This window comes from Rhinolophus hipposideros (genome assembly GCF_964194185.1).
Source record: "Rhinolophus hipposideros genome assembly, chromosome: 25".
Classification (NCBI taxonomy): domain Eukaryota; kingdom Metazoa; phylum Chordata; class Mammalia; order Chiroptera; family Rhinolophidae; genus Rhinolophus; species Rhinolophus hipposideros.
Window position 1 is genome coordinate 16,662,942 of NC_138071.1, and position 26,472 is coordinate 16,689,413.

The window sequence follows — 26,472 nt, forward strand, 5'->3', positions numbered from 1 at the left end:
TAAGTAATTATAATTTTACTTTATAATGTTAATTGTAATTTTGTGTTATACTGTTATGATTTTTCCTTTAAATCATTTTGTATCTATTGTTAATTGCAATCTTTCAAACTTGTTCTCAATTTTTTATAATTGCTGTTATCTAATTTGAGTCTTTCTAAATTCTTGCTTTCGACTATTTTATCTTCTTATATAATCCTTCCTTTTATCCCCTCCTCCTCCTGTTTCTCTTGAAAATCATCTCTGCTTTCAATTATCTTTTTAATTATTATAAGACTAATAGGAGGAGAAGCAGTAATAGCCATAGTTCTGGGTGGGCAGAGTCCATGATGTTTGAAGGAGACTCGGAGTCTTCTTTTGCCCTCTACCCTGAGGTTACTCTTCAATGAGACTTGTTTCCTTTGAAGGCTGGTTCCTCATTCCTTGGGACCCACAGAGCAATTCTCCTGACCACAGTAGCAGCCTGTGTGTGCTTCTGTAGGAACGTGATAACCTCTGGCCACTGTTTCCAGACGTCTCACGGAGAGCTACGAGTGAATATGTGGGATTCCTGACACCTACAGCCAGTAGATTGGGGGCAAGCTGTGCCAACCATGTCCCATGAGGGAGATGGGAATGGTAGACAGGAGATCACACTTAAGGAAGACCCCTCCCCAGGTTGCCTCTCTCCTGCTGGTGGTGACAAATCAGAGGGGTTCACCTCTGTAACAGCACCCACTCTCCTTCCTTGTACCCTGAAGGTGGGGATTGTGTCTTATTCAACTTTCTATTCAGCCCATCTGGAGTCCCTAGTCTTTGGCGTATGTTTGTTAAATGATTAATTAATGTGAACCAAGTACATTCTCTTTTATAAAAAGCTGGCATAATGCAGTGGAGGCAAAAAATCTCAGGTTCTAGCCTCCACTTTGTGATTTCTGAGGCCTAAGGTGGGACTTTGGATACAACTTTTACTTTTGCTAATTCTTAGCTTCTCGTCTTTACAAAAGAATAATATGGTAAGTACCTAATCTACCTTGTAAGGGTAATCTAAAAAAAGCCTTGCAGATTGTTAGGAATTTCAGGAGAAGTTTTTAATTATTTAAACTAGTTTGAAAAAACACTAATTCAAAAAGATATCTGCACCCCTATGTTCATTGCAGCATTATTTACAATAGCCAAGATATAGAAGACAAAGACGATTAGATAAAGAAGATGTGGTACATACATGCAAGGGACTATTACTAGGCCATAAAACGAATGAAATCTTCCCATTTGTGACAACATGGGTGGCTCTGGAAGGTATCACGCTAACTGAAATAAGTCAGATAGAGAGACGCAAATACCATATGATCTTACTTATGTGTAGATTCTTAAAAACAAAATAAATGAACAAACAAAAGAGAAACAAACTCACAGATACAGGGAATAAGTGGATGGTTGCCAGATAGGAGGGAGGTTGGGAGGCAGAGGGGAAAAAGGTGAAGGGATTAAGAAGTACAAATTGGTAATTACAAAATACTCATGGGATGTAAGGTAAAGCATAAGGAATATAGTCAATAATATGGTCATAACTATGTATAGTGCCAGGTGAGTACTAGACTAGTCAGGGGGATCACTTCGTAAATTATATAAATGTCTAACCACTCTGCTGTACACCTGAAACTAAGACTATAAAATAATATTGAATGTCAATTGTAATTGAAAAATTTTAGAAAAGGTGGGGAAAGAGGAAGGAGAATAAGAGGTTCAAATTTCCAGGCATAAAACAAATAAGTCATGGGGATGTAATGTACAGCATGGGGAATATAGTCAATAATATTGTGATAGCATGGTACGCTGTCAAATGGTTACAGGACTTACCATAGTGACGAGTTCTTAGGTATATACATGTTGAATAACTATGGTGTACACCTGAAACCAATATAATATTGTATGTTAGCTATATTTTCATAAAAATCTTTAAAAAACAAAAAAGTATTGGAAAAGCTTAAAAAATGACTAAGATATGAGTATACATGTCCTCTTTCCTTCACTCTTGCCCAATAATATACATGGTTATCTTGTCCACTCAGCGGTCCTCCTTTTCCTTTTTCTCCATCCCCAGCCCTGGGCAAGTAGGGCTACCCATGGCGGGCAGAGGCACGAGGATGGGTGGATCTGTGCCAGAAGGGTCTGGGTTGACTCCAAGAGAGACCAGCAGAAAAGGGAGAGGGAGGAGAAGGGAAGAGAGGAGGATAGCCCTCAGGGTCAGTGGGGGTGACTTAGGACAGGGTGCCAGGGATTAGCTGCAGAGCGTGAAGGTATCAAGGCCTGGAGAATGGAATGACAAGGGACACAGCGAAATTCAGTGAATGTTTCTGTAGACGATGAACTGGCTCCATCTTACTGTCTTTCAGTAAATGCCAGTTGTATCAGTCAGTGTTCTCCAGAGAAACGGAAATAGTAAGAGGACAGATAGAATAGATAGATAGATAGATAGATAGATAGATAGATAGATAGATAGATTTCAAAAAATTGCCTTATGTGGAGACGGGCAAGTGTGAGACCTGTGGGTCAGGTTGGCAAGCTGAAACTCTGGGGCAGAAACTGATGCACACTCATCTCGAGGCAGAAATAATTCTTCAGGAAAACCTCAGTTTTACAATTAAGGCCTGCAACTGATTGGGCAAGGCTCACCTACATTATGTAGGATAATTTCCTTTACTTAAAGTCAACTGATTGTAGATGTTAGCCACATCTACAAAATACCTCCACAGCATGGGGAATACTTTGATTCGTGTGTGACTAAATAACTGGATACCACTATAGCCTAGCCAAGCAGACACGGAAAACTGACCGTCACACCGGTATGGATTGGATCTGCTTGACAGTTTTGTGCCTGGATTGTTTCTTGGAGACCCTAACCAGAGAGTGTACCACACAGTACAATGGGATATATTCCTGTTAATGAGCATAAAGTCTTACACATACAAATATAAAGACCAGTGCCAATCCACAGATTAATCAGATGCTGTGCAAAGCCTTTCTGCTGCTTAAAATTGTGGGATGAGGGGAAAGAGAGAAAATAAATGGACAGGTGGACATTCTGGCTCTGCCCTTAGGGGTTCCATGGAAGGGCCTTCTCTCTGAGGGTGGGCAGGCTGAATGAGTCCATCCAGGATGAAGAGCTGGCCCAAGGAAGGCCGGTGTTGTGACTGACAGCCAGCATGGATGCTTGATGTGCTTATTTTCATGCACAATGGCTTATTTAGCACCTGCGTCTGCAAAGTCCAAAGCTGCTCTTCATTTGTAAATAGAAACGCCTCCTAAGAAGAAAGAGGGGGTGAGGAGGGACCGTGGGAAGCAAGCTTATTCAAAAAGGAAACCATGCAAAAGGTTTCTAGCGCAGCCTGGTCATCTGAGGCAGAACTCTCCTACACGCTGCATTAGTTCTGTTCTCCAGGGCTACTCACAGCCCTGACTCTCCAAGGCCCCCTTCATGGGTAGTCTGACAAGAAGACAGAGAGGCAGCAGCTCCTGTGCCCTCATGCCACCCTGACCCAGAGTTCCCCAGGACTGTTTCTTCCAGCTCACTCCCTGCATCGTGGATTGTTGAAGCCCTCTGACTTCCGGCCAGAAAACATTTCCTTGATAGGGAAGCAGCCCTCCAGATCCCCACTTCCCAAGTTACATGCTGTAAACTGAATCCTCAGCATGGCAAATGCAAACCCTGCCAGCCCACACATCACTTTTAATGATCCCTGAAAGAAACCATCAGTAAACCTCAGGCAGCAAGCTGGAAGTCTGGAGGAGCAGCGACAAAAACACAAGGTGAAGCAGGTGACATATAAAGGCTCATTTCACTCCGGCAACATCTCTGTTTCTTTCTTTCATGGATCATTGTGTTTGCCTCTTTGTCTGTGGTGAGGTAGAGATGCAACTTACCTAAACACATTAGGAATGTATAGTTAATCTCGAGCTGTGATGAGTCTTATCAATCTCGCATTGGTAGCGTCTTCATGACTGCTCCCTGTGTGTTCTGAGAGAGGGACTCCATTACAGACAAGATCCCTGTAAGAAATGCCAGCCTCCTCCTATCAGAATAGTAAACGGTTAATGTAGCTCTGAACAGCAGAAGGAAGAAATCTTATCAACATCCACCCCTTTGCTTCATTTCTTCTCCTTTGCCTTCTCCTGCCTTTCAGAACTAGGATGGAGCCTGACACCAGTTCTCACCCTCTGCCAGCCCCAGTTACTGCCCCCCCCCCAAGTGGAAGTGGGCTCCAATACCACAGCTCCCCTGACGGGGAAAGCCCTGATTTTACATTATGACTATGGCAGACTGAATTTTCTAAAAAGGGCCACAGCAATGTTTCTGATCGTTCATGTCATGTGCTTTTTTCCCCCCAGAGCTTTGTCACTCTTGATGAAGAAATGGGATCTATTTCCTCATCCCTGGAGCCTGGTTGGGGACTTTGTGACCTCACTGAATAGAAGGCAGCCAAAGAGACACAATATGACTTCTGAGTCTTGGCCATCAAAAGCAACATGGCTTCTGCTTGGCTCTCTCTTTCTCAAGAAGCCAACCCATGAAACCCAGCCACCTCGCTGGGAGGAAGCCTAGGTCCCATGGAGAGGCCATGTGTTCCAGGTGACAGTTCCAGTACAGGACCCCGCCTCCAGCTAGCGTCACCGGCAGACATGTGAGTGAGTGAGACTTTACATGATCCCAGCTTATGCTGAGTGGCGTGGCAATGAGCTACCACAGATGAGCCCTGCCCGAATCACAGATCTGTGAGCAAAATGAATATTGTGTTGTTTCAAGCCATAGAGTTAGACGGTGTAGTATTGTTGCAACAGCCACAGTAACTGAACCAATTATTCTTCAAGATCCAGAACCTGGGAGCCTAGAAAGGCTACTGAACTCCTCGCTCATTGAGGCAGTCTCCTCCAGGACAATCCCAAGCCTTGGGTCCCAAAGGATGCCTCTTGTGACAATGCCTCCCCGCGCTGGGCCGTGCACCCTTCCATCCTCCTTACTCCTAACCACTTACCCTGCCTCCTAACTCAGTCTCGCACAGGACAGGAGTTTGGCGCTGACTATGCCTGGTGCCTAAGAATTGAGCTTCCCTGCTTTGTTCTGACCCATCCCTGCTCTGGGCAGAAACTAGCCTCTACACAATCCAGCCCTGTTATCCAATACACCCACCTTGTGTAGGATAGCAGTCCTGGTGCCCGACCACTGCAGACCCTGGCAAGCCTGGCTTGCTCAGAAGCCCTCATGACAATTATTGCCTGAACCAGAACCTGGCCTCCATGCCCTTGAGTGTTTCTTGTGAAGTGGTGATACCTCTGGAATGGGCTTTGCAGATGGGTCAGCTTCCCAGATCATGGGGACATTCTCTTACCAGGTTCCCAGAGATTCCCCCTATCCAATCCCAGATTGTCTGTAGTAGATCCCCCTTCCATAACCACTAGAATATTACTAGAGGGTGATTTGGGGTAAATATGGGTAAACCAGTTGGTATTACACTAAGAATTCTGAGCAAACCAAAAGTTCTAGGAAGGGCAGGAGTTTGACATTATTATCTAATCTTTCAATTCTAAAGTAGGATTTGGAGGCCTCTCAACATGTAAAATGAATAAAAAATATATTCTCTTAACTGCAAGTAGCAAATTTATTTCCAGGGAGTTAACCACTTTTGTTGGAAAAATTCCATCACTTGACGTACGCACGTTTCATAGGCATGACCACTGGCTGATGTCAAGATTTCCAAGAAGGCTGAGAACACACTTCTTGTAAGACAAGGAGATAGTTTTGCTCCCACATGGAGAGGGGAGTAGAAAGTGAAAGGGGAGAGAGAGAGACAGGTTGGGGCCTGGGTGGAGAAAGAGAAAGTCACATGTCCTACCGTATGACTCTTCCCCGCGAATTTCACAGCTTCAGAAAAGTGCCTCCACAGCTACTACACACCTGGTGTGAACGTAGATGCTGTGGAAAATAGTGAAGATATTGAGCCTTGTGTCAGAGCTCATGTGGGGCAGACAGAGCCATCATGGGGACACCAGAGTAGGAGGCAGCGGTCAGCGTAAGCCTTGAGGAAATAGCAGCAGGAGGCCCAGAAGCACCTGAGACGATGGACTTGGGAATTCAGAGCAATCCTGCTTACATTGTGCGGGTCCCCACTGAACTTTGGGTTGTCCAAGGATTTCAGGCACCTGGGAGCACCCTACACTTTCATCCTTCTCCCACCACACAATGAAAAAGCAATACATCGTCACTGTAAAATGTTTAGACAGTTCAAAAAAATGTGAAGAACAAAGTGAAAAGTCACAGTGTGCTGAATACGAGTATCTTAGAGACATATATAAAAAATATTTTTCTTAAAAAAATAGGATTAAACTAAACATGTTCTCTTGCCATCTCTTTTCCCAACTAATAATATGTTAATAACAGTACAATATCTTTCCATGCACTTGTTCCTCTTTACCAGGAATACTCAAAACACTATCATGGTTTATAGAAGAATTCTACAAAAGATCCACCTAATTTTTTGAAAACGATTATTTTTGGATAATGATATAAATATTTTCCTGTGTTATATATTAAGCTTTTGGTCACCAACGACCCAGCAATCTCTCTAAAAAGTTCTCTGAAATATGCACTTAGAGTTATTAGTTTTTGTAAACAAATTTTCAAATATTGTTCATCTGTGTTAAAAGCAGTATAAAAAGAATTGGAGAGTACCAGTGCCTTCCCCAACCCCAGGAGCTTGTGAAAAGCACTGATAGGCATAAAATGACTGATATGAGGGCTATTTGTGAGGAGAAGAATGGGATATAAGGTGATAAATTTCCTGTACATACTTTACTATTACTTGAAAAGAATACTTTATAAGTTTTAAAAGTCTAACACCAACCAACCAACCAACCAACCAGTAATCAGTAAAAGACTTGCTCTTTGACTTAGAGGTGAAGAGGTGAAAGGATATGTCCTACCATGCCCCTGGCCCATCTCTGGATGTTGGAGAAAGGGAAAGTGATGGGAAGTTCACTAGGGCTTCCTCCCCTGTCCCATTCAGGGACGGGGAGCGGGGACACTTGTGGCCCATGGGGTCCTGTGATTACTGATGAGTATCACATCTCAGCAGCACCAGGCAGCCCCCTAAGATTTCTAAGAAAGTGTGATCTCCAAATGGTATTTTTGTCTTTTTTCTTTTCTTTTTTTTTTTAGTTTCAGGTGTACAAAACAATGTAATAGTTAGACATTTACACCCCTCACACTGTGTCAATCCCCTCCCCCAATCTACTATCCCTCTGTCATCACACCCAGCTGTTACATTTCCACTGACTCTATTCCTTATGCTGTACTCCACATCCTGCGACTATGTGTGTAATTATCGTTGACATTCATTACTATTCAGCTTCAGCCTCAGGTGTACACTGCAGTGGTCAGGCACCATCCACGAAGTGGTCTCCAAATAGTATTTGTTTTACTTGAAGGTGAGGATGAAGGTTTCTGTTTCTAGAACAAAATGTATTAAACCATACCATCATTGGTAGGTATTGTTTATCCAAAAATGGGGATAATTTTCCACAGAGCGACTGATGAGTACTCTCTAGGCTTCTCGGACAGCCACAGGCTTGATTTTGGGAGACAGCTGACTGGGGTTAGGAGTAACTGGTGACCTTGGAAAAGGGTGGAGCTTGAACTTGTGGTCCGAACCCAGTAACAACAGAAGCTGGTCACTTTAAAGTGGACAGGGTAAACCTCGTGGCCAAAATGTGGCACTGAGTGTCCTGCATCATAATCCTAAAGTTGATTTGCTGAATAAAGACAAGCGTCTTTACTTCTTGTTTATTTATTCTCGTTAACATGCACTGAGCTCCCCCGTATGCCAGAATGTTTTCTCCTTCATAAAATGAACTGAGCACAGTAGGTAAAGGGACTCTGGTAAGCATGAAAGTGTTGTCTTTTACCTCAGATGTGCCTTGCCCACTCCATATGTAATTCAACTCATTGCTACTGAGAGTGAAAATTGTACCGTCTGTAGAAACCAAATTCCCAAAGTAGGGCAGAAGCAACAGAATCCGAAATGAAAAGTTGACCAGAAACTTTCTTTTTGTGCTTGCTTGAATTTATCCAAAGAGAATTCAGACTGAGAAAGCACGCTGAGGCTGAGTTAGAAGTTATAAGTCCCCAGGAAATACAAACAAAATACACTTTCCTCTTGAACTGCGAGTAGTAGCTTACGTTGGAAGTAAGGGAAGGAAGTTGTCCTCTCATGTTTCTCTCCCTCTGGCACTGGCCAGTGGCCTGACAGCTGGGAGCTCACCTCCCCAGGAACTCAGTGGGGCGACCCTCGTGAACAGGTAGCATTTTCATTGTGAATGTCTCTTTGAATGGCACTACTCTGGGATGGAGCCATTCTGTAATAGCTTTTACATGGTTACATACAAACTCTTGTGATGCTGGCCAGCAGAAAGTTGGAATCCTCAAATGATGCTTTAAATATACTTTTAAAAGAAAGACGTTTGCAAGTCCCCTCAATCCTTTCATTTCTTTTATCCTTTGAAACCCGAGGTAGGGGTTTTCTGATCAAATAGTACATACTCTTTCAAAATATTAATCTCATGCTAAGCATTTCTCGCCCTCTTTCTACAAAGTGATTGTATTACGAAGAATGACATTGCACTTGTTTGCTAACTTCTTTACCTGTCCTTACAAAGGTTTAGCTCTCCAAAGCAGCCTTAAAGTGTAAGTGTCAGGTACTGTTAGGTGCCAAAGATAGAGTTCCACCGCTAGTGGCTGTCTGTTTGGAGTGGCACTACTGAGCATTAATATGCACCAGAATCACCTGGACACTTCTTAAATGTGTAAATTCCTGGCCCTGTCATCAGAAATTGTGATTCACAAAAATCTACAGTTTTTACAAAATATCCCAGGTGATTCTGATGCTGGTGGTGTAAAGCCCTCACTGCTGCTCCAACATTTAAAATCCCCTCGGTGGCCTCCTACCTCCTTAGGCTAGAAACTGTCACCATGTAGCATTTGACATTTCCCTGCCATTTTGTTTTTCAATATTGACTGTTTCCCCAGTGTACATAATGACTCTATTAAGACTCATTTTTTTCTTTTTCCTGATCCCACAAGGTCCAGACTTGAGATTGAGGTAGGTTTGTTTGGAGGTGCAAGATTTTAGGCCGGTTGATGTTCAAATCAGAATCTAATTTTGATGCAAGGTATAATATTCAGGTTAAGAGAAATATTATAACCTGAGAAATATTCAGGTTAACAGAAAAAATAAAATCCATTGTGGAAGAAGTGAATTATTTATCTATTTCTGAAATGTCATCCTGTGTTTCATGATAGCACAGTTTTGATGCTGGGGGAGGGGGAAGGTAGAGGCCTGATTAGCTAAACTGTAATTGCTAAAGGCATCGTGATAGGACAGTTGACCCGTCAGGCCCGCATGGTCCTCTAAACTCCTGTGAATAACCCGGTTGGCAGAGCACACGGCTTGACTGGAAAGGTCATAACATCCTGGTTCAAGGTCTCAGAGCTACAGAATTTATGGTCTTAACTCTGGGTCAAAAATCTTTTTACTTCCACTTTGACCTTCTTCCACAAGCCGTCTGCTTTCCAGAGATTTCCTCCACATGAAGCAGAATTGAGATGAACTCAGTGGAGTCACAAATATGACTTCACATTGGATCCTTGGGCTTTTTAAAGATGGCAGCTAAGGTTAGGAAAGAAAGCATCACGCCTGAACTATCATATTTCCCCGAAAATAAGATCTAGCCAGGCAATCAGCTCTAATGCATCTTTTGGAGCAAAAACTAATGTAAGACCTGGTCTTATTTTACTATAATATAAGACCAGGTCTATATAATAATATAATATAATATAATATAATATAGTATAGTATAGTATAGTATAGTATAGTATAATATAATATAATAATATTACATTATGTAATATTATATTATGTAATAATATATTATTACATTATTATGTAATATTATATTATGTAATTATATTATGTATAATATAATATAATATAATGTATTATGTAATATTATATTATGTAATATTATATTATATTATAATGTATTATTATATTATGTAATACATGTTATATTATGTATTATGTAATATAATATTATGTATAATATTCTATTATGTATTATATTATATTATGTATATTATATTATGTATAATATTATGTAATATTATCTTATGTAAGACAGGGCCTTATATTAATTTTTGCTCCAAAAGAAGCATTAGAACTGATTGTCTGGCTAGGTCTTATTTTTGGGGAAACATGGTAGAGTGAATAAAGGGATGAAATCTCCTCCCTTCTGATAATTAATGTCCGGCCATGAGGTGAATGAGAAAAATTAAGAAAATGGATGGTCACAGTTGGCTGTTGGTTTTTTTTGCCCACCTAATATCCTATTATCTTTCTGGTAATAGAATTCCCATTTTGTATGGGAAACCTTTTCCATGTGGTTGGAATAGAGTTGCCCCTTCCTCTCACCACAATCTGAGTATTTTGTCCCTTTCTATCTCCCCACCCCAGGCCTGGAGTGGTTGGTTCATGGAGAGGTGTATGGCCCAAAGGATCAATCAGCAAACTCCCTGGTACTTTATTTTTTTAATTAAAAATTTCATGTAATTTTAAAGAAATGTTTACAACAGAGTTTGCCGTGGAAATCACGGGGGAGGGGACAGGCTTCACTTCTTGCTGGCCATTGCTGCTGACTTGGTGGCTTTGCCTGAGGTGGGTGACTTCTTATCTACAGCCTTGATGACTCCAATGACCACTGTCCATTTCATGTCCCGCATGGCCAAATAGCCTAGAGGTGGGCACCCAGAGAAGGTCTCCGCACACACGGCCTTGCTAGGGACCATGTGTATCATGGCCGCGTCACCAGTCTTCGGGGCCTTGGGGTGGTCCTCAGCTTCTTGCCCGAGCACCTGTCAATCTTTGCCCTCAGTGCAGCAAACCTGCAGCAGATGTGGGCAGCATGGCCCTCCAGCATCCACAGCCAGCACGGATCTGCCCAGGGTGGTTTAAGAAGACGATCATCTGGTGATGAAACTGCCAGCTTCTGTGGGAGGGAGGGTCATTCTTGCTGTCTTCCGCCACATTTCCATGATGAATGTCCTTTACAGATACATTCTTCACAATGAAGTCCACGTTGTCACCAGGCAGGGCCTCATGATACACCCCACAGAGGTGTCCTCTATGGCGAGGTTGGGGTGGGGGAGCCAAGGTGACCACCATTCAGGTTTCAGGGCCCATGGGCACAGCGGCAATGCTTCCAATCTTGTACGCATCTTCCAGAGGCAGCCTCAGAGCCTTGTAGACCAAGCCAGTGGGCGGGACAATGGAGTCCAGAGCTTCCAGCAGAGTCACTCCAGTGGTGTTTCCCTCCTTCCTATCCACCTTTCAGCCCTTGAACCAGGCCACGTTGGTGCTAGGCTCCAGCATATTGTCACTGTGCCAGCCAGAGATGGGCACGAAGGCTATGATGGCCAGTTGTAGCTGATCTTCTTGATGTAGGTGCTCCCTTCCTTGATGACCTCCTAGAAGCATGTGGTACCATAGGCAGGCTCAGTGGACTCCGTCTTGTTCATGTCCACGATGAGCTGCTTCACGCCCAGCATGGAGGCCATTAGTGAGTGCGCGCGGATCTGCCAGTTCTTGGAGATGCCCACCTTGAACTCGCCCATACCCTGCCCACGATGAGCACTGCACAGTCAGCCTGGGACATGCTGTGATCATGTTCTTGATGAAGTCTTGGTGGCCTGGGGCATTGATGACAGTGACTAGTATTTTCTGGTCTCAAACTTCCAGAGGGAGATGTCGATGGTGAGGCCACGCTCTCTTTCTGTCTCTGCCTTCGGTTTGTCCAGCACCCGGGCATGCTTGATGGAGGCCTTGCCCATCTCTGCTACCTCCTCCTCAAACTTCTCAATGGTTCTCTTGTTGATGCCCCCACACTTGTCGATGAGATGCCCAGTAGTGGTAGACTTGCCAGAGTCCACATGGCCAATGACAACAATATGGAGGTGTGTCTTCTCTTTGCACAAGGCAGTGGTTTCTCTGGTCACTGCTCTGAAGATAAAGAAGCAGATCTGATCCAGAGATCAGCAAGAACTGCAGCAGCTGTCCCTGGTATTTTTCTGCCAGAGATTCAAGAGACTTTCTTTTTCCACTGGGATTGCCAAACCAGTAAGAAGGGGTTCTTGGGCTGGGAGATGTCATCATTATCATCACAACAAAAGAGGAGAGAGAGAGAGAGAGAGAGAGAGAGAGAGAGAGAGAGAGAGAGAGAGAGAGAGAGAGAGAGAGAGAATGAACCCTAGTGCATTATTTGAGCCCTGGATGCAGCTAAGTCTGATTTTTCAGTGAATCAATAAAACCCTTTCTCTCCCTTGTTTTCCTTTAAGTTAGTTGGGGGTGGCTTTTTGTTACTTGCCATCCAAAGAGCCCCAACTACTGTAGATTTTCCATGTATCCTAGAGATGTATGGCATGATGCCCCACCCAGAGCCCCTTTCTAGCTAGTGCATCCATGCCCCACCTGCTGTAAGTGCCATGCTAATGACTTATACCTATGCCCTCGGTTGACAAACTACCTTCACCCTGAGATACCTAGGAAGTCACATCCCACCCAGGGCTCAGCCTCGAGCTGGGACAACTGTGCAGAACAATCTATGACCCAGAGCTTTCCCATTCCATGATCAGCCCAGGCGAGACTCTCACTGAGGCTTTCCTTTCTCAGCTCTTTTCCCTTCCTTATCCTCCTGCTCTTGCCTCTTTACAGAGTTTTCCAGGACAGCTCAGTAAGTCTCAGATACCTGAATCCCTGTCTCAGCCTGTGCGTTTAGGGAACACAACCTAAGGCTAACAGTAATTTAAAAATATATATTAGCTTATATTTTAATCAAAAAGTATATTCTATGGTTAAAAGCAAAAAGGTATAAAAAGGCTTTTTACTGGTAGACAGTACTCTGTGTCCAACCCTTCACTATCCCCGTGAGAGAGACCATCATTCTCGATTCTTCTAATACCTTTAGTATTTACCTCAATGTTTTAAATAACACGCATGTCCTGTTATTCCCATTTTAAACATTATTTATTGACTTCCCAGAAAGATAGAGGAGACCTTAGCTCATTTATGCCACCTCTGCTCTCATTTTTCCCCAACGTACCATCATAGTATATCAAAAATTTTTGTTTAACCAATAGTCATTTTTTTATATTATTGTGACTATTATGACCTATACCCATATTTCATCAAGTTTAAGATGTCATCAATTGTAAAACACGCTATTATTTTATATACTGCAGAGAAGAAGAAAAAATGTCGCCAATTAAGCATGACATACCATCAGTTATAGGACACATCCAAGTTTCAGAAATAACATGTAGTGGGATAAAAAATATTTTGTCAGTCCATCTCACCTCCACACAGTAGAATCAGGTCCATAAAAGCAAGCTCTTGCCTTTTGGCAGCACCACGGTGGTCAGCAAGAACAAAGTGCCTTAGGAAAGGCAGCACAAAGGGAGCCCAGAAGAAAGTGGTTGACCCATTTTTCTAAGAAAGATTGGTATGATGTGAAAGTATCATCTGTGTTCAATATAAGAAATATTGGCAGAACACTAGTCACGAGAACTCAAGGAACCAAAATCACATCCGATGGTCTCAAGGGTGGTGTTTTTGAAGTGAGCCTAGCTGATCTGCAGAATGATGAAGTTGCATTTACAAAATTCAAGCTAATTACTGAGGATGTCCACAGAACAAAACTGCCCGACTAATGTCCATGGCATGGATTTTACCTGTGACAAAATGTGTCCCATGGTCAAAAAATGGCCGACCATGAAGGAAGCTCATGTTGATGTGAAGAGCTGATGGGTAAGAGCCCTCAGTCCAAGAAACTGTTTAAAATTCAGGCTCTTCATGGTGACAAATAAAACCTATTTGTGATATTTTTCTAAAAAAAGCAAGAACTTTGTTTTATTCACTGCTCTAAGCACCGTAGCTGGCACGTAGTAGGTGTCCAATGAAGAAGTCTTGAATGAATATGCAAATATTGTTTATTATTGAACTTAGCAGTTGACCATGACATAAATTGATTTTTGTGCAGCCCATCTGCCTAGTTTTCTACAAACCTCTCATGAGTATTTTCCAAATGTTCCAACATTACTGTCACATATCCATCCATCATATTCTCATACGCTCAAACATACCCGTTTCATTTTCTCTCTGGAGATTACCTTCAGAGGACCTCTGTCTTTCTGCTCCAATCGTTTTATATTTCGCCCTAGAAATTCCTTTTACTGCCCCCTTGTGTTAGTCCTGCTTTTTCTTTGATTCCATATTTTCCCCATTGGGGGTTATCATCTTGTTCTTATGGAGTATGTGCTCCATTATCTTCCCGAGAAAGGTCTTTCTTTCTTTCACCAAATATAGTCACATTCTGAGGTATTGAGGGTTAGGGCTTCAACATATGAATCTGGAGCAGGGGAGGGAAGGGAAGGACACAATTCAGCCCATCCCTGGGACGTAAGCTGAAAGAGGCTCAGCATCTGTGGTGGCGCAATTGGGAACATGTACCCTTCCTTAGTTTCCATGGGCAAGGGAAGAGAACACTTCAGGGTCTGCACAAAAGCTGACGTGCTTCAGCCCAGACATGGCACACATCACTTACATTCACAACTCATCATTCAGAGCAAATCACACGGCCCCGCCCCACGGCAAAAGGGCTGAGATGGGCAGGCTTCCAGAAGCCTGGAAGGAGAGCAGAGGCAGGTATTGACAAGCCCTGGTAATGTCTATCACGACTTCCCACTGAACACTCCATTGCAGTGGCCTCTCATTCAACAGGTCTGAAACTGAACTAGTCTTACCCCACCTACTGAAGCCTGAACTGCGCATGTTTTCTCTCAGAGACCGATACCACCATCTATCCAGTTGCCCAAGTCTGAAACCATCCTCTCCATTTCTCTCTGAATACAACTGGTCATAAGGTATTTTTGATTCTGTTACCTTAAAATATTTTAATTTGGCTTTCCCTCTTCATCTCTAATCCCATCTTAATCCCAGCCTGTCTTGCTTCTCTCCTGGAGTATTAGAGGAAGCTTCTTTTAAACAGAGAGTAGAGTGGTGGTTACCAGAGCCCGAGTGGGGAGCGGGGAATTGAGGACATGTTGGTCAAAGGATACCAACTTCCAGCTATGAGATGAATAAATTCTGGGGATCTCATGTTCAGCTTGGTGATTATAGTTAATAATACTAGTATATTATATACTTGAAAGTTGCTAAGAGAGTAAATCTTAAATGGTCTTACCACAAAGAGAATGGTAATTATGTGACATGATGGAGGTGTTAACTAAACTAAAGTGGTAATCATTTTTCTGTGTATAATATCCACATGCTGTACACCTTAAACTTACACAATGTTATGTGTCGACTATATTTCAATAAAGCTGAGGTAAAAAAAACCCAGTCTTCTTTTTATCCCTCCAGGCTTCATGCTGCAGCCTACTCTCTACACAGCTGCCAGACGTCACCCTCTAACATGTAAATAGTGAAATGTCACTCCTATGCTTTCAATACTCCAGTGCCCTTAGGCTACGGTTCAAGCTGCTTGGGGTTGTAGAGATGTTAGGTACTGCTGCCATTCACTCCAGAAGTTAGAGAGTATCCTCCTCTACTCTGAACCCTCCAGAAACTTCCTTTTTTGCAGAGTCAACAGCCTTATCTGTCCTTCCAGGATGCCACAGGAACTGACACCATTTGCCCCGCCTACCCACTCCTCTCTGCCCTCACCTTCCCATCCATCCCTTGCTCAGCTGACCCAACCATAATACCCACCTTCCTACCCCTTGCATACCGCAGGTCTCACTGTCGCAGGTCCTGGCATTGGCTGGACCCTCTTAACTAAAATACTCTTTCCCCAGCTCTTTGTAGGTTAGCTCCCTCATTTCCTTCAAATCTTGGCTCAAAAATCACCTTCTCAGCTCTCCTTCCCCCATTCTCTCCTCACTCCTGATGCCATCGGCCCTGCTTTTATTTTATTTTCTCTTCCTCATACTTACCACCTTCTGACAAGCAGTGTATCTCTTTCTTTTCACTTGTTTTTATTTATTGTCTGCCCCCTCCCTGCTAGAACGTAAGCTTCACGAAGGTAGGGAATGTTTGTCCATTTTGTTCACTGTGTCCCTAGCACAAAAGGGGACAGAGCGCATAGCAGGTGCTAAGTAAATACATGAAAGATTGAAAGAATCTCTGTTACATTACCTTGCATGGAATACTCTAATTATCTATTGCATATTTGCTGCTCCACTAAAATGTGGATTTATTTCTATAACCCCTGTATGATGCCTGATACAGACACGCTCAATAAATATTTGGTGAATATAAAAAAGTAGGGTAAACCTATCACTCTATCAGTAAGGACACCGAGGCCCTTAGGGGTTGCTCCATGTCACACGGTGACTAAATGGTGAGGTCTAGGCTCGAATTCTGGTCTTCCGTATCTCTGGGCTGAATCTCTCCACTATACAGCCCAATTCAACTCAAAATATTTTAAAGTGCATCTTGTCTTCCAACCATGCTGCAGATTTTTGGAGACAGGGGTGAGGTACCAAGCTGCTTTGAAATTCCAATGGTTAATACTTATCCAATAAATATTTATGGTTTGAGTACTCAATAAAAATATTATTATTGTTAGCCTTGTTTCCACTTTTAACGACAGAAATGATAATAACCTCCCCGTGGTCTGCTTTAAATAGGTTCAAGACACTGAAATACAATTTTAACAGTGTCTTCCATCAGCACGCTCCCTGGAGAGATGAAATGAGTTCATAATGAGATTCCTGCAATGAGCCAAAAAGCAGAGCGAATGAGGACCGGGTTTTGCTGCAGTAGACACAGATGTTTCACTGGGGTTTGGGAGCCCATTTTTTTCCCCTGCTACTCAGAGCAGCACCAGGCCATGGGGGGAGGGCCAGGGATATGACTCCCCGGTGCTGAGAGCACATTCTCTTTTCCGGGCATCGCCCCTTCAGCTCTAGTTTAGCTGTGATAAAGGACTGGTAGAGTACTGATTGTCTGTTCAGGATAAATGGTGTGTGCAACCAGCCTATGAAAACCATAGGTGCCTCTGAATCCTACAAGAAATTGAAAACGGATTAATTGCCAGAAACTACAACAGGTTATACAACCGATCTCAGTAAGAGATTTGTGAAGACTCTGATTTTGAGCTTCTGGTGCTAATGTGTTTGACTCCCTTGATTTTAAAGTATGGGTGAATACTGTCTGGTGTTTTTAAACTTTGGTGATGAAAGTGTTAGGTCAGTAGAACCCGGGCCAGAGGTGGCCAAACAAATTATTGAATAGATAGGGTAGGGTTTCATCATTTTCCTTTATGCAACTAGCATATCGTTAGGCAAAAGAATAGAGAAATAGGAAAAATTAGCCTGGACTGGAGGGGCTGTTGATATGCTCTTCTCCATTCTTGATATGTTGTTCAGCGGCTCTGCCATCTAGGGTCAATCTGGGGATGACGTCCCGATGACAAACTTTCGTAATGCCATACTGTGTATTCCTACTCCTGAGCTAGACTGTCCAAGGGCCTTCTTCACCCTAAATGACTCTTTGAGATCAATAAATGAGTGTCCTTATTCCTGAGACTCTGTGACTGCAGTACCATGTCTGTCTGCGGCTAACGTCTCCAGCCCCTGAGCTGCCTTATATCAGGCCAGGGTGACCAAGGTTGATTTCCTCTGCGTGGGCAGCCTCAGCTCTCACTCTCAGTGCTTCCCCCTTGGGGTCACCTCAGCACTTCACTACATCCTCCCTACCTCACCCTGAAATAGCATAACAAGCAAACAAAAGCCTCTAAAATAACTCAAACTCCAAAAGCACTGGCAAGTGGCATAAATTTTGACAGATTTTGTGATCAGAGGGGAGAGCTATGCTACAGTTCAGTCAGCAAAACGTTATAAAGATGCCCTCTAATTTTTAATAATTGGCCTCTCCTTCCCGCCACTGAGCCAGCTCCCAGCTTTCTGGAGTTCAGTATCACCCTCTTCCCAGCTCCATTTTTCCATGGAACAATTTAGAGTTTCTCTGGCTTCCTTGATTTGCATCCTCACAAAGAACTTCCTTGGCATCTGTCTTTCTTACAAGACAGGGGGATTGAAAATGACATTTTTTTCCTTTGTCGCGTTATGTAAAGGGGGTTGTTTCATGGGAGTTAAGTGCTGAGATATGGGGTACTTGGGCAATGAATATTATGTGGCTCAGCTCTGGTTAGGCCCATGTCCTATCAGGGCTTCTGGGTCCAGGGATAAGATACCATCTGGGAGTTCAGATAGTGGAGAAAGTCTCTTCACTCCTTTCTTCATAGATAAAGTGGAGTTCAGAACACCTTTCCTACCTCATCTTGCAAGGTGGGGTTATAGATGAGAATGCATTAGAGAGAATAATCAATAGATCCCGTGAATCTGCATTATCTGGCTGGGATTCTGTGAAATTCCCTCCTGGTCTTACAACTTCTAGTGGTTTCTATCTGTGTCCAGATACAACCTCCAGACAGCAGAGGCTCTGGAACTATTAACATGTCAGTCTAGTGCAGTGCTTGCCTTATCAACCCTTTGTTCCTGCTTTTCTTATTACTAAGAAAAACACTGCGTTGAAACTAAAAATCTTCCCTTTTCTATTCCTGGTATTATTTCTCTTTCCTAAGACTGGATTTCCAAAGGTTTCTAAGAAAAATGCAGGGAGTCATAATCACAATGGTAAATTGAATTACATTCTAGTAGAATGCGGATGACTCTCAGATTTAAAAAAATGTAATAATGTATGCTATATCTTTTAGTATTTTTAGCCAAAGTGTTTCTTAAAGGAGATCTCACCAAAAGGATTTTTCTATTGAATTGACATCCAATTTAGGCATGCAGGCATGAATAAATAGGCAGAGTTGAGGGGGGATTTGGAAGTCCAGTTGGTTTATACATCTTGTTTTTCTTCCTTTTCCTGCTCTGTTTGGCTCTGATTCACTGTGGTGGTGGTGGGAAGGGGATGTTGTTGGTGGTATTTGTTGCCACTAAGAGATCACAAAACAAGGGTGGGAAGAAGTTTCTTGGCTGCCGAATTCTTTTGCAAAGCCTTTCAAAGCAAATTGGTCTACTTCATTTCATTTTCAGAAAACTCATGTCAAAAAATTTAGCTCCAACAGTGCTGCCTTAACATATCCCTCAGTCTCCTGGGATTCGGGCTGAGTTCTGACTTCCTGAAGTCACTTTCTAGCCCGTCACTTTCATACTTGATGGACCTGTTGATTCCACAACATGCCAGCACACGAATCCATCTGTCATGATGGCATGCTGCCCTTGCTGTAGGATGGCATGCCAATATCCACCTGCTCTGGTGCCAGCCAAAGTGGCATTAGGAACAATGCCCTGTGTGACACAATAAACTGTATACCATGCAGCAAGGTCTTCCCAGGGAAGGCACAAGCTGCCAAATGAGGAACACGTTTCTCATTATAGCAAGTCACGCATGGCCCATTTCAGTGCAGACCTTGTGCGATGGGTAATATTGGTTCTGTCTGCATAGAACTACTGGGATAGCAGCTCCTCTGTAGTGACAGAACACCCCAGAAAGGAGAACTAGCAATCATAAGAACACCCATAGGGTGACAAGCATCCCCATGTGTCAGGGACTGAGGGGTTTTCTGGGATGTGGGACTTTCAGGGCAAAAAACTAGAAAGTCTCAAGCAAACTGGGGTGAGTTGGTTGCCCCATCCTACTTGTCTCCTCATCACCAGCCCCACCAGGCAAATTCTTCCTGGGCCTGTGTCTCCACTCAACCTTGTTTCCATTTCCACGTTTATGATAGGCATCCTCTGATATGGCCCAATATCCCTACCCCTTGGTTTTCATGCTTTTGTTAATCCCCTCAGACTGAGTATGAACTGGAGTTGTTCACTCACTTCTAATGAGAAGAGGGCAGAAATGAAAGGATGTCAGTGCTGAGATTATTTTAGGAAAACGACTGTGGTTTCCATCTCAGGTACTTCCTCTTTCCTCCTCCTTCTCCTCCTCCTCCCTCTCTCTCTGCCCTTCTCCCTCTCCTGCCCCTCTGAGGACAATCAGCTGCCATGTTTCAAACAGCTCTACAGATACTTGGCCTATAGGTGGCAAGGAATTGATGTCTCCGCCACCAGCCAGTGAGGACCTGAGACCCGCCAACAGCATCTGAATGAGCCCGACACAGGTCCTCCCTCTGTCCAGCCTTGAGCTAACCGCAGCCCCTGCAGACACTTTGCCTGTAGCCTCGTGAGAGACCCTGAGCGGGGCACCCAGCAAAGGCCTGCTGGGATTCCTGATGCACAGACATTGAGAAAAATAAATGCTTGCTTTTTTAAGCTACTAAGTTTGGGGGCATCTTGTTACACGGAAATAGATACCAATACAACTTGAACCTATGAAGGAGGCAGATTTCGTTCGGAAACACACTGGACTCAGAATATCACAGTATTTAGAATTGACAGGGACCCAAGAGCTCAACTGTCTGACCAGTTCATTAGGAAGGGGAGGAGCCTGAGGTCAAAGAGATCAAGGGAGTAAGCTATGGAGCAAGTTGGCTACGGCTACACCTCGGCCCTTGATGGGTCTTCTGATTCCTGCTCTTGTGCTGGTTTTGTTGGGTGCTGCAGCCCAGCGTGGCAACGCCCAACACTCAGAATCCTGCTACCTCTGATTTGGTTCACAAAAGGAGCCAGCCTGGAATGGACCAGCGTCTTAATCATCTCTTCCCTGTTGGAAGCCTTTCTAACTCTTATTAGCTGGCTGGATGCTGCTTTTAAAGGCTTTTCGGGTGGAGTGGATGTGAGTCCCACCCCCCATTTAGCTCCGGTTAAAATTGTCACTTCTCGGAGATCTTTCAGGGAGAGAATTTATCTCCAGCTTTGTCACAGGGTTGATAAACTTAATAAAATCTGTTATACATGATCCAGAAACACTGAAGATGTTTCCTGGCACTGATAATCAGGAAACCTCTTATCCTCTTTAAATCAGATTTCTACAGTGTGAAGAAACTATCATCTCAACTTAATTCAACAAGTTCTCCTAGGGCAACTATGTCAGCATTTGTTCTAGACGGTCTGGATTGGAAGGAGGCAGGAATAGAATAAATACATGACATGAGAATTATCCTCAAAGAGCATTTCTGCCTTGAAATAATCATAATTATAGTCATAATAACATTTAGCACCAAGGACTTATCTAGGCTAATCTATTACATATTACACCTTTTATTTTAAAATATCTGCAAAAATGATGAAATGCTAATAGTTGTTAATTTTTAGTGGTGGGCACATGGTTGTTACATTATTTTCTTTAAAAAATATACTCTATATTTTTATAATATATACATTATAATGTATATGAGATATGCATTATATTTTCTGCACGTATTTTTTCATATTAAAAGTGTGTGTGTGTGTGTATGTGTGTGTGTGTGTGTGTTGCATGCCTTTGAGTCTTCTCCGACTCCCGGCAATGCTATGAATGAGTGACATCCACCATGTCTCATCCTCAGCAGCCCTGCTCAGCTCCTGTGGACTCATGCCTATGGCTTCTTTTATGGAGTCAATCCATCTCCTATTTGGTCTTCCTCTTTTCGTACTGACTTCTATTTTTTCCAGCACTGGTGTCTTTTCCAAAGAGTTCTGCTTCTCAAGACATACCCAAAGTAAGACAGCTTCAGTTTTGTCATTTTTGCTTCCAGCGATATTTCAGGCTTAATTTGGTCCAGGACCCACTTGCTCATCTTTCTGGTGGTCCAGGGTATCTGTAGAGCTCTCCTTCAACACCATATTTCAAATGAATAATTAATTTTTTTTCTATCAGCCTCCTTCTCTGTCCAACTTCCACATCTGTACGTAGTAATTAGGAATACGAGGGTGTAGATGATATTAGCCTTGATCTCTAACATTTAATGAGTACTCACTATGTCCAAAGCACTCTCTCAGGCGCTTTACATTCTATTTCTCACTGAATCCTTCCACAAATCCTCCAAAGAAAGTATCCTCTTTCCCTTGTTCCAATTCAGAAAGGTTGAGTGACATACTCAACTAATGAATGGAATTCAAATCTGATTCTGTCTTATTCAAAAACCAGTGATCCAATCACCAAGCTTAAATTCTTACCAACAAGAAGTATATCTAGGTGGGCAAATAAGAGATTTATGGTGAAAATAAATTCAGACAACTTCAGTAAGCTGCCACACTAGATATAACCAAGGGTGAAATCTGAAGGACTGAGTTAGCAGTGAGGAAAGTGAGAAATCAATACTAACTAACTTGATAAGAGAAGGCTCCACGAAATAGATTCATTCAACTACTATTTCCTGAGCACCTACTATGTGCCAGGCACAGGCGCTGGGAGATAAAGTGGTGAACAAGAGAGACAAAGCACTCTTTTAGGGGAGCTCACAACCTCTGAGGAGGGATAGGCAATCTATACACACGTGAATAAGGGAATTACAGATTACGAGCAATGCTATGCAGAAAATTAAAACGGAATGAAAGAGTAGCAGAGGTGGAGGCTCTTGGATTGGTTGGTTTAGAAGACCCAGTTGATTAACGTTTGAAGTTTCCCTTTCTGCCTCGTTTCTCTGAGGTGGAGGGTTTTGAACGAGTGGGGAACCCCAAGTTATAATTGGTGAGGTTTATGGGAGGGGACCATCATGTGAGGCTTGATGAAGTCAGGTGAAGTATTAGATTCTTCTACACATACAATATCATGTAGTAATATTTGGATATGTTAACAGAGGGTAGGAAAGACATAGTAAGGTCACATGCAATGTGAGAGCAAGAAAGAGGATCATGTGTGGGCACCAGACCGGATAAGGGAGAGCACAGATTAGGAATTGAGAACAGGATAGTTTAGACAGATAAAAAAGGACTGGACTTTTGAAATCCAGCCGGGGGCCTTGGTTAAAAAAGAAAATACTTAGAGCCAGAGTAGATACTGAACAAGAGAATGAAATGATGAAACTGGTATTTTAAGTGGCTTATCCTGGCAACAGATAACACAGGGTAGATAGTGGTGGTGTGACAGTAGTGAAGGGCAAGAAAATCTTCTAGAAGACTATAGTTCAGATAGGCCATATGGAGTCCTTATCAAAGAACACAGGAATTGGGGATGGAGGAATGTATCTGAGAGGCACTGCAAGGAAAGACTCAACTGCCGAGCCCCAAGAGCTTAGGACTGAGAGACCTTTGGATGCAAGTTGTGTGAATTCTCAGTTGGAGGTGGCAGCACTGCTTTTGCCCAGCAGTTCTGGAGGATGGAGTCGTTCTGGTCTGTTGAGGTTTAAACAGATTGTGAAAACGATCTCTGACTTTTTGCTTTTGGACTTGAGATAGAAAGTTTCTCTGAACTACTTACTTGGGTAGGTGGGAGGACTATGAGTAGGAGTTGAGCTTCCGGGGGCAAGAGAGCTGCTGCACAGATGGATGTATTACAGAAGAGAGACTACAATCAATTCCAGCACTTAGAAGATTTCATGTCTCACTAAAATCTGTTCCACCCTTTGAGAAATAACAAAAGACTGGCACCATATGTCTCAAATAGCACTAATGCTCCTGTATTTTTCAAAGATATTTAAACCACTCTCCCCTCTCAGTCCTATAATTGACCCCGTTTGTTTTCATTGGTTTCTGGGTTTCAAAGAATAGGGATTTGCCCAAGTTGCCAAAAGAGAAAACAGGGAAGGGCCAAGAATTATAAGGGTTTGTAATAGGATGTAAAAATGGGACTCTTCCTGTCTCAGAATTTTGGCTCAGGCTCCCTAACTCATGATTATAAGTGCAAACTACCCTTATATTTTAAGCTGCAGTGGTAGACTATTGATAAGACAGGCAAAGAGGGGTGGTGGAAAACATTTTGGCCAGCTTTGGTCTATCACCTACCCCAGGCAATATAAGAGAAGGAAATGTACTAAGGGGAGTAGAGGCCAAGAGTGGGGATGTTTTGAAAGGACCATCCACACTCCCCACCTCACCCTTCTTCTACACTGTGGCACATGGTTGGTGCTCTGCCCTATCCCCTTGCCCTCATCACTTCAGTGGGCCCTAATCAAATCTTCCACTGCCCTCTTCCTGCCTTTCTTTGTCTGTGCACTTTCTCTGGCTCTCAGAACCCAGACCAGAAGTGCTGGTATTAATGCCTCCTCACGCCTGAATCCAGATAGCAGCCTTCAAACAATGACTAACAGGAGTTGGTATATAAGTTCCCCAGGTCCCTTGCCCTTTAGGTGGGATACGCTTCTAGTGAATCCAACTTGCAACACTGTTCTATATGATTTCAATACTCTGAAATGTGTGGCGTTTTTTGTTTTTTGGGTTTTTGTGGTTTTTTTTTTTTTGGTCATAGCACATAGTCAGTTTTTAAAAAATGTTCCATGGGTCCTTAAAAATCATCATCATGTGAAAGATGTTAGCTACTATGCTATTGGTGCTTTGAGGCAAAGTTTGTTAGTTAAATTGTTAGTTGTTCTAGTCTTCCATGGTCTTACTGATTTTTGTCTCCTTTTTTCTATGAATTTTTTGAGAGAGGTGGTTAAAATCTCTTGCTAAGATTGTGGAATTATCAATGTTTCTTTTTAGTTTTGTCCATTTTTGCTTTATATATTTTGAGATGATGTTAAGTGTATATTAATTTAAATTTACTGTATCCTTTTGGTAATTATAGTTAAATCATTACAAAGTAATCATTAATATGTGACCAGTAACAATTTCTTTTTTTTTCACTTAAAGTCTATTTCACCCGATATTATATTACATTATATTATATTATATTATATTATATTATTATATAAAGCCTGGTCGTATAGTAAAATAAGACTGGGTCTTATACTAATTTTTGCCCCAAAAGATGCATTAGAGCTGATTGTCTGGGTAGGTCTTATTTTAGGGGAACCATGATATATAAAGTCAGCAAAATTCAGAATAAGGATAGCTCAGAATCCAGGTGCCCTAATGAAATTGCACCAGGACTCTGAAAAGAAAATTTAAGGAATGCGTAGTATCCATCATAGCTATTGAGTGAAAAATTAATTAATAATGGGAAGGAAGATAGCTGAAAAAAAATGTGTTTTATCAGTGAAGATTCTGATGGAAGAGGTAAAATGGCAACAGTTTTAATGCATGCCTTATGGGGGCCAAGCATGCAAATGAATTCTTTAAGAAGATCTCAGAGACAATGGGAGGTCGTGGTATAATAATCGAAGCTTTCCACACCTTGCTCTTTTCCTATATGAAAGGTCTCTTTCTCAGGGAAATAATAATAATACTAATAATATCAATGACAGAGTAGCTTGAGTATGTAATGTGCCATGCAGTAACATGGTTTTCTCATTTAATCCTCCCAATGATCCTTGGACATGAATTTGACTCTATAGGCCACTCCCTATACAGCATTTAAAATCCTCTGCGCCTCACTTAGCTGTTAATGTAGCCAGTGCCACAGTGACCAGTCCTGTCCAGATTCCAGTCAGCTTCATACAGACGCACCTGCTGATATCTGCCCTTTGTCCCATGTTTCCCGCCCTGGACCTTCTGTGCTCACACTTAGCATGGGCTGCTGTGAGAAAGTCCCTGAGGATGTCATTGGGATGGATATACTCTGAAGGTGGGAGAATCCTCGCATTAGTTTTCTGACTTCTAGAATGAAAGCCACTGTGATAGAAAGGACAGCATGGCAACGCTTGTCCCTGCTCCCCTCCCCCACCTTTCTGGTCTAGACAGCAAAGCAATCGTGCATCTCAGAGGAATCGTAGAGATCAGTGCTAACATCCGAGAGGCTTGAAAGATGCTGGAGCCGTGATTCCCTTAATGTTTCCATTTAATTCACCTAGTGAATGCTGAAAAACACAACACGAAAGCAGAACAAACCAAAACCAAAAAATCCCAGGTAGGCCCCGGTGGATGACGCTCATGAACCGTAAGCAGGCAGCAGCCTCCGTGAGCACTTGCCAGGCCAGCTGTCCTATCCTTCCTTAAGCAGCTCAGCACAGCCTCCAGCTCTTGGCTTGTGACTCTTGATCTGGCAAACGCCCCCCTCCCCATCCAGATCAGTGTGGGGAGGATCAGAACAGTTTGATTGTCATGAGAGGAACAAAAGCGCATTCAGAGTCTTGCCCGAGGGCTGTGTTAAACGTCCCTGTCTTCTGCCCCAGGAAGGGACAGGGACTTGATGGTCTTGACAGTCCACCAGCACATGCATGACCCAAGTAGGATCTGGCGAGAATGGGATGGCAAGTCCTGGATGCCCTTGTAAGTAAGCCAGCTTGTGGAGATAAATTCTACAAAGACGCAGGTTGCAAACACTACTGGAGTAACTATTTACTAATAATTACAAAAATGGAATGAAAATAATTGTAAACATTTACCATAGAAAATTCAAACCTATACAATGAGCCAAA